The 9280-nt window shown below is 38.7% G+C and overlaps 1 long non-coding RNA gene across 1 annotated transcript; it reads right to left on the minus strand.

The window, feature by feature from the left end:
* Positions 1 to 556: 556 nt before the first annotated feature.
* LOC112494720 lies at positions 557 to 7555 on the minus strand. The gene is made up of 3 exons (XR_003060467.1): positions 7421 to 7555; positions 7068 to 7216; positions 557 to 752 (listed from the first exon to the last, which is right to left on the minus strand). It is a non-coding gene; the product is annotated as an uncharacterized LOC112494720 (long non-coding RNA).
* Between the last annotated feature and the right edge of the window lie 1725 nt (positions 7556 to 9280).

Below are 9280 nucleotides of genomic sequence, written 5' to 3' on the forward strand. Positions count from 1 at the left end.
GTTTCAATTTAATTTAAACCCTCGTACTTTTACCAAGGTGTATATTTTTTTCTCTTGCGCGCTACGTTTACCTAATGCTATAGTCCTTGGCGAAAATGCGTTAGAAAAAAATAAGTATGGAATTCTTGGAATTTCGTAGCACTGTTTTCGAAGTGTCTCGTCATTCAGTATTAATCGACTTGATTATGAATAATATAATATAACAAGGTTACTTGTATCATTAAGGATCCTTAGAATTGGCATAAGTTCAAAAGGTGCTACTGTACATAATGTTATGACGTTTTCATCTGGTTATGACAGGCGTGTTTAAGTTGCTCGCAGAACATAGGCAGACTGTTAGGAATATACATACAATTTTTGTAAACATTAATATTCTATCTGATATGGTTTACAACAATCCATATAAATCACGTATTTATTGCGCATTGATCTACTTTATTACACTCGCACGTATCACTATACACACGTTAACAAGATTTACAACAATTTCAAATACACTTTACAAATTGTTGACTAAACATGCAATAAAATTTATTATCACAAGCGTGCGATACTATTGCGTAAATAATGTTCTGTCTTTCGTTTGAAAAAAGTTATTATTTATCTCTATTCTTATTCTTCGTGAATAAACGGATCCTTTTTACGTCATATTGAAGCGTGTCAGATATACGAAGCATGTGACATTTAATGGCCATCAAGGCCGAGTAAGCTAGAGTCGTCTAACGCAAGGCTGTGTAATTGTTCCGTGATTCCTGTAAAAATAAAAGTAGACATTTACCACAAAAAGTAATTTATCTAAAGTCTTAATTAGAATGTGGATACAACTCGTGGATGCAAAATAGTGAATCGAGGGACAGATGCATTCCATTTTTAAATTTCATTGCAATATTCTAAAGCACCGTTACACTGGTTGGATGATGTAACTACAATTTCTTAGAAAACCTGTACTACTTCGCAATAACACATGACGCACCCGTAAATAGCCCTGGTGGCTTTTACTATCAAAATGGCAGCATAGGACAGCTTCAAATCTTTAATGAGCCGATTAAAGAATTCTACTGCCAAGAAACTGAAATATTTTATGTATTTTTTGTGATATGGATTATAATATTTATCTGTTATAATCTCTATCAGACGATCCTTCTATATGTATATATCATGCAATTTATTTACATATGGTATACCTTCATTATTCGTAATTTGACTGAACCCAATTTATCAATGCTGAGAATTGTCTTTATTGCAACGCTACTACCGAACCGTTAGCCAAGTTTTGATAGCCAGACAATTTTAGTCACATCACGTTACAATGTCCCCACGCATAATCCCCTTCAAAGCTGTTGGTCATGAAATATTTTGCTGGCATGAATAAATCGAGTGCGCCCGACTATCATCCAGCTTCTTACGTCCCTTCTCCTGCTGCTGTAGCAGTTGCCGGCCCAGACACATCTCGTGTTTTCGTTTTACTGCGAACACTCGGCCCTCGCTTGCTTCTCCCACGAAATTTACTCACACACTGTTGCTTAGACTGCACCTCGAGAACCTGTACAACCTACTACTTTGTACGTGGAGGTTGGCTGACCTACGTGGTTAGTCGTGGAAGCTTCCCGAAACGTCTGAAGACAAAATGGCGCTGGTACAGAGATATTGCACTTTTCATGCTCGACTTTTCTCGCCCTCTGAGTAATGACAGAAGGAAATAGCTTTTCCTAGGGACTTTCTTACTTGTGTTTTATATGGCTTTTTAGGGTGTTCGGATAAACTATCTTAGACCAGGTGCAATGTAGGTTGTGCGGGTATCTATATAAGGTACGAGTTTGCTAATTACATTTAACTGTCAAATTACATTCATACTGATTTCTTCCATGTCAGTATTAGGTGGGAATATATATACGTCGATCTCGGAACGATGATGGCTACAACCCTGTTTATCTTGAAGACGTTTAATTGCCCACACGGCATCTTCACAAGCGCCACTTTGCTTTTTATAGCAAAGAAACTGTCATACGTATATACTTGTCAGAGAATAATTATATAAATTAAATTAATCAGCTATTGATGAGATCAAAAAAGAATACTTTTTTTTAACACACAGTGCTGCGGGTAAATGAATCTTATCTTATGTTTGCTAATAATATTAAGCGGGAGTAAAGAAATGTTAAAATATAATCAAAGCGGCTCGTTTTTTCCCTGCCGAGTAAGACTCAGTCATTTTCTGTCTCTTGAGTAATCTCTGTCCCTCGATTGTCTACGGTTTTCGATAACCTACACGGTCATTGTGACCGGGGTAAATATAGGCCTGGTGCATCGATAATACGAAGAAGGTTAAAGCGTTAAATTCCCAGACGAGGGTGAGCAGCGAGGATAAATGCATGGTCACAGAAAAGGGCTGGTTAATTGCCAGTGAATATAATGAACGTACTTAAAAATTGTACCAGGTTGTCCTACGGCCACTTACCCTCGTTACCGAGATTCGAGAATTAGTGACTATTCTCGAGGGTTGTTCCGAGGAATATATCAGATAGTAGCAACCCCGGTGATAAACGTGAACAATTTTCAGGATGAAACTTTGACGCAAATATTTTAGCTACGCGTACCGATACGTCCAAGCTCCAAGGTTTAGGTCTATAGGTTTTCTAAGGGTATTTGGGTAAAAAAATCCAATCTGTGGTAATGTTCATCCGCCGGCGCTTTGATCGGCCCCATCAGTGGCAACTCACCCCTTTATTTATAGGACCCACCCTTAGTAACCCACACTATCACAGCCACCCACCGACCTCATCCGCCACTCGGCCTCACCGGAGATTGAGTAAACTTTCCATTTATTCGGCTACACCCCTTCCGCCCTCCTCCTCGTCACTCTGGCCCTTCGACCTTCTTACTTTCCCTATTTTCACCCTAGTGGTCGATGGTAGCCGTTGCAAAAAAAACGTACCTTCTCGAATCTGCTGCGAATGAGAATAGAGTGCGAGTATTGTTGCGAGATTTTTTGTGTAGGTTGGAATGAAAAAAAAATTGGAACCCCTTTTACCGTGACTCCAAGTACATTTTTACCACCCTCGCAATTGTACTTCACCTTTCTTTTTTTTTTTTTTCGTGTTTACCCTAAACTCGCGTTCCGGATTGAAAAAGAAACATGACTGACCATAGCATTCTGCCAAGGTAGAAGCACTGTGCATAACGGTACCGATGAAATGAATTGCTGAAAGAAAATGTTTTTGAAAAAGAACTACTCAAGCTTACGAAAACTCAAAAACAGTTTCAAACGATTAAAATCCAAAGAGCAACGCATCAATAAACAATGTCAGCGGATCTTCTGCACTTAGTGCAACGGTGCATCATTTATGCATTTACTGCAACGGCATCTCCTCTCGTTCAGGTAACGTCATTGTATACCTATGTTACGTGCCAATTAGATATAACTAGTAAGATCATCAAGCAAAAACATCTCTGTGTGTATGAAGAATGACTGAAAAATCTCTATGTGTAAAGGAAAGAAGCTCCATATTTTTTTTTTCAACTCGATTGGTTTCACCATATTCTTTTTCGTATCCAGGAATCCTATCAAAGCATTTTCATCGGCCCCTTTCTATTTGCTCCTATACTCTATTTGGCAGAGAGCCAGTCTTACCCGATTAACTTAGCAACGTTTCTACAGCGAACGACACCACGTCCCAAGTTTGTTTTGCAGTCACGTGCATACGGTACAGCACATGTGATTCGTGTAAATAACACGAGTAAATCCGAAATCGTCCAATCCTCCAAGAATCACGATTCCAAAAGCTTACATGAAGATTCACAATCAAAAAGAGAATTCGAAGCGCATTCCCATATATACTGCAGCATCGATACCTGTATCATATGAACCTGGGTGAAATCATAAAGATGCATCTTTACGTTCACCACTTCCATGGCTAAAACTGGTTTTCGTGTTGTATATTAACTTTATGCCGATGCAGAATTCTTTTTTGAAAATTATTCAAATGCTAATATATTTTGGTGCTGCATAATTTCATACTTCTAACAATCCGGAATTAATAGGACGGATCCTGAATTTTTCGATTCGACGTTGATAGGGTAGAAATCAGGATAAGATGTCTCAATTAGCAATAATCTGCAGAAGTCATTGGACTCATGGTAAAATATTATTTCTTGAAATGCGTTTATTTGTGGACTCTGAGCTTAGCGATATCAATTTGATACAGTAGAAATTGGTTGGACAAAAGTGACATATGTTCAGAAATATTTTTATGGCGTTTTATAGCTAATATTATCTTATACAGTTTATATCATTGCGTAACGATTCGTATTGGTTGAACAGATACATAATGAAACGACTATAGACACTGAATACGTGCATATTATAGATAAACGAATGTTATTTACGGACTTGCGATTAATGAAATCGTAAAAATAAATTTTTTTTAGCAATTTCCGTACTTAGTTATTTATATCATTCTGGTACGATTATCTAAGTGATCGTAAGTTAAAACTTTAATTTGTAATTAATTCAATCAATTTACATTTCTCTATAATCGCAAATAACAAAAATCACTAAATATATCAAACTTTCTCTTACAGTGACATATACGCATAGTTACACAGTAACTGTAACAAAAAACAAAAAGTAAATAAAAAAAATTTTTATAGCAAGCACGAAGTCGTTGGGCTCGAACAGAAAATCATCTGCAGTAAAAAGTATAAGAAATAGATGTAAGGGTGAGTTGTCAAAGTAACAACGATGGATGCTGATAAATACATAAGCCCTTATACATAGTTGATGTATATAGTTATAGTATGTGCAACTATATGTGCTCAGTCAACTATGTATCTATCTCAATGGCGACGGCCAAGTCTCATTTGGTAGGATTTCAGAAAAGAGCAGGAAAACTTTCAGATACGGTGGACGACTTTAGTTGAAGCACATGAAAAGTTGGAGTCCGTGTAGGAATTTCAAAGCAGCCAGTAGGAAGGGATGAAAATATCGAAGGGTGAGGTATGCTATACCTACATCGTAGTCGGATGAGAAAGGGTGCGGACGTAGAAAATACCTTCTATGTCGTAACCAAGGCACCGGCTTCCTGGTTCCTAGTATAACGTTCGGTATTCGCTGTATGTATATTTTGTACCTACCTACATAGATAGTACGTATACCCTATGGTGAAATGCTAAACACTTTGCTTAGAGAGTGGTAGCCATTTGCCTATGACGTCAGGCCTGAATCATTTAAGGGGTTCGTATTACGGAAATTTTATCGCGACAGTTTTTCACGGCCACCCTTAGAATATTTATATTTTTTGTTTTGACAATTGAAAATAAAAAATAAGGATTTTTGGCTTTTTCAAAAATAAAAAATAAATGGAATAGTATACTGACTGTTTATCCCGGGGTATTATATTAACGAAGAAACATTTAAGGCCAAGTTCATTTCAGTAAGTGTCGTAGTACTATATCTATATATAGGGAGGAAGTTAAGAAGATAGGAAATCTCGTGAAAAGACTCGAGCCTTTTTTCTTTCCTTTACTTAAGGGGAATCGAAATGAAAAACGTTATATCTGCTTCCTGCAGTTCTCGTCAATATAAATTGTATTGGGAAATCTTGTTTCTTTTTTATACAGAATTTTTTAAGATCTTATTTCCATTAAGAAGTTTTACGTACATGTTGTATTTGGTGAAGAAAGTAATTTAGTGTTTTAAGTACGATTCCGAGCAATTTCAGGAACATATACAGAAAGTCTTATGTGTAATATATTTAACAATGTCTGATGATCAGACGTTTTTACGGAAAGTCGTTCGAATAGGAATTGCTCTTTGCTGGGGCACAACGAGTTGAATACATAGAAGAATCGCTATTCTGGCTACCTATATCCGTTACACGTAGAATCTTCACTTGCTCGAACTTTTACAGCTATTTCGAACTCTGAAAACTGCTACATATGAATTTGAATCTTATCCGTTAAACGACGCTCCTAAATCAATGGAGGAGGATCTCAAGCTCTTTCGTTTAATCTCATTTACCATAATAAACTCCATTGACGTTCGCGCTAACAGAAAGTGACTTTTCAAGAATTTTAAAAGATAGTTACAGAACCCACCCACCCATTAAAAAATTGACCCGTAAAATCACCCGAGTAAAGGTGCGCTCGGCCTAAGGTGTGGTTTCCATCAAAATCCAAGCTTCCATAAACACAAATGGAAAAGAATCCATTTCGTGGAATATGGTGGACCTGGTAAGAAGACTAGATAGCAGAATATAATTCTTGTATGTAGAGGGTGTTTTGAGAACGTACGTGCGCAGAGTAGATTGGCTCTACAGCTCCTCGCATAAGGGAATGGGATGGCATTGCAAACAGAATATGATGTAACGTCCAGAAAAGGGCGGAAGTGCCGTAGTCGGGACGACGGAGAGTTTTATATAGAAATGGAATTGGCGATTCGAGGAAAGGTCAGGTTAGCTCGCGAGACAGTGGAGAGGGCAAGAAAGCTTAAGTAGAGTTAGGGACGAGATTCTGCATCGAGGTCACGTATCCCCGGGCCAATCTAATACACTCCGGAACGAAGCCGACGACGAATGTCCGCTATGGTGCGCGGAATTGGACAAACCGCATGTCTGTAAGACGCCCAGGAGAAACCGGACACGATATACGTACGAGAGGAAGCTGAGAGAGATCCTGCAATTTTGTGGATGGCTGCCTCTGATGGGAAGTATCGTAAAACAGGGAAAAACGCGAACACAAAATCAGGATGTTCTTAGAGACAATATGAGATTCCGTTTCATGTCGTGTTTCGCAGCATATTTTTTTTTTTTTTTTTGTAAAACACGGATTTCCGAATTTCCGAATAGTGGGCTTGATTTTTTTCTACAAAAATAGAATATTCGTAAAGTTTTTTTAATTATTTAAACTCGATATTTTCTTCACATCAATTACGAGCGTAATATGTCAAATATTTTTATTTAATAAACTTCCATACCCCACGTTAAGCTTTAATTTGCCAAATTCAAGAAAACTACTTGTGATTGATCTGTTGGAAATCTGAAAAAGAAGTAAATAATAATATCACGTACCTATCCTAGCGTATCAGTGCAGTTCTGTGCAGTGCAGTAAAAAAAGTGCATAGTTGGCAAAGCTTCATTCCTTTATCCTTAAGTGGATGAAGCTATTCGTATAATGGCGAAATTATCAGACGATCCAGCCTTAGATCCTGTCCTATTACCTGAAACATAAATAGTTAAAAGCGAATCAATTCTGGAGCACCCTGTACATACGGTGCATCAGAGCTTCGGCATGACATAGTCCTACATTGAAAATTCAGTAAAGGCATCATCGAAATGTACAGTCTTCTAAAGGGTTGATAGATACATAGCTAGGTAAATATATAAAATAAATATATATAGTTAAATACAGGAATTATAGCGACCTTAGCACGTAGATAGATAGATAAATAGAGATGAACGCTGAGAGGTCTGGTCGCTCGGGTTCCGACGGCGCCGCCATGATCTTTTCTCCTCTCTTCTCGTTTCGCATGAGAGAAATCGTGCGCGCGTCTCCATCCCCCACGGTCGATAGATAGAAAGACACCCCTCGAGAAACAGAGCAGAGGACCGCCACCTTCCACGGGCGTTTCGTCCGATCCTGGATATATCCTAGTTATCCTAGAGAACCCTCGGAATAACTGCACGTTACGCCTACACGCTTCCCAGGGTGTCCTGAGCTACAAAGCAGCACAAGAGCAAGATCATCATTTGAAACGAAATCGCGATTCCGGTTAGCCAAACGATCAACCCCGTTTCGGTTGCCGTGTTCAGTAAAAGTAGAGCAAAGAGAAACTACCCTCTTTAGCTAATTTTCAAAAATCCTATCACGCGCCTTTCTATCCGACGGTTGCGATATTGGCTTTAGGATGTAAATATATCTGGATATCAGTTTCGAAACTTTTAGGAGGCTGCCGTTGCACTTATTGATAATGATTAATGGATGCTGTTGAGATTAACGTGACGCAATTTCGTTAAATATATTATAAGATTATATAGAGCGTTTCTACCAGGAAGGAATCATAATGATTGTTGTAACGATATTTAGCCTGTATTAACGGCCATGGATGCTCAAGTGGAAATTTTTATTATACATCGCGTACACCGATATCCACTATTTTCCACTTGATTCATCCACTCGGTTGGTGTATTTAAGGCGGAAATTAAAACTCACGAAGTTACGACTTCATTCCAAGTTCGGACCTCCCGGGACGACGTGGTCGTTTGCATGGATTATAAAGAGACGAGGCATACCGGAAGCAGCTTTCTGGAAAAAAATTAAATCATTTTATCTGCAGCTAAAACTTTCAAAATTTTTTTCCTACCGCGTCTCTCCCCCCCAAATTTTCTCTTCGTTTTACCTTAAACGCGATAATCATCCCACCCTGTAAGATATATCACAGTCTTGTATACTCTTGGCAATCAAAATTCAATAACCTCGTTTACCTCGTATCCCAAAAGTATTAGCAAAATATGACTAGTTCGTTTATCTTTTTCATATTTGTTATTCACACTTCAAGAATACCCTCGGTAAGAAAAATATCATGGGATAGTATTGCAGCAGCGACGCGGCGCAAATATGCACCAAGTAACAAGCGCACCAGGTGCAATTATCGTCGTCGTTCGGTCGCGAAGAAAATATTCCAGTATGCTCGAGGCTACCGTAACACTGCGGATATCCGGTCAGTTATTCTTCGTTAGCCCCCCTTCTCACCCCCTTCCTCAACCGAGGGTAAAAGAATTTTTCTCATCGGCAAGTTATAGTGATTGCACCCCGTAAGTGCAACTTGCTGCAAGAAAGGAATATCATATTATTCGCGACGCTCATACCACTCTCCTACGTATATCCATAGTACACATATGCATATGTGAATATGCAAGTATACCCGGTACGTGCGATGAAAGATACAGAGCAATATGGCAAGCATGCACTGTTCTGGAAAATGATAAGCGCAACTTTGCTCTATTTTAGGACCGCAAAATCCTTGGACAGTCCCCGAGGGGCAGAGGTGCGGGGCTTAAGTTTAATCCTGAATCTATCGAAGGATTTGCGATTACCCAACTAGATATTCAAGTTGGAAATCCAGGATCCACTGGGTTGGGACTTTATAGGCGATGGACTCTCTTTACTTGATTCTCTACTAGGTTTACCTTGTGACCTTTCCTATCCGCTTTTTCTATTCAGACTGGAAGAGGCTGCAGTGTTATCTATCTGCGTAAGCAAATTTTGTGGGTAAACGTTATCT

This window comes from Cephus cinctus, unplaced genomic scaffold (assembly GCF_000341935.2).
Source record: "Cephus cinctus unplaced genomic scaffold, Ccin1 Ccin1_scaffold0709, whole genome shotgun sequence".
In the NCBI taxonomy this organism is placed as follows: Eukaryota; Metazoa; Arthropoda; class Insecta; order Hymenoptera; family Cephidae; genus Cephus; species Cephus cinctus.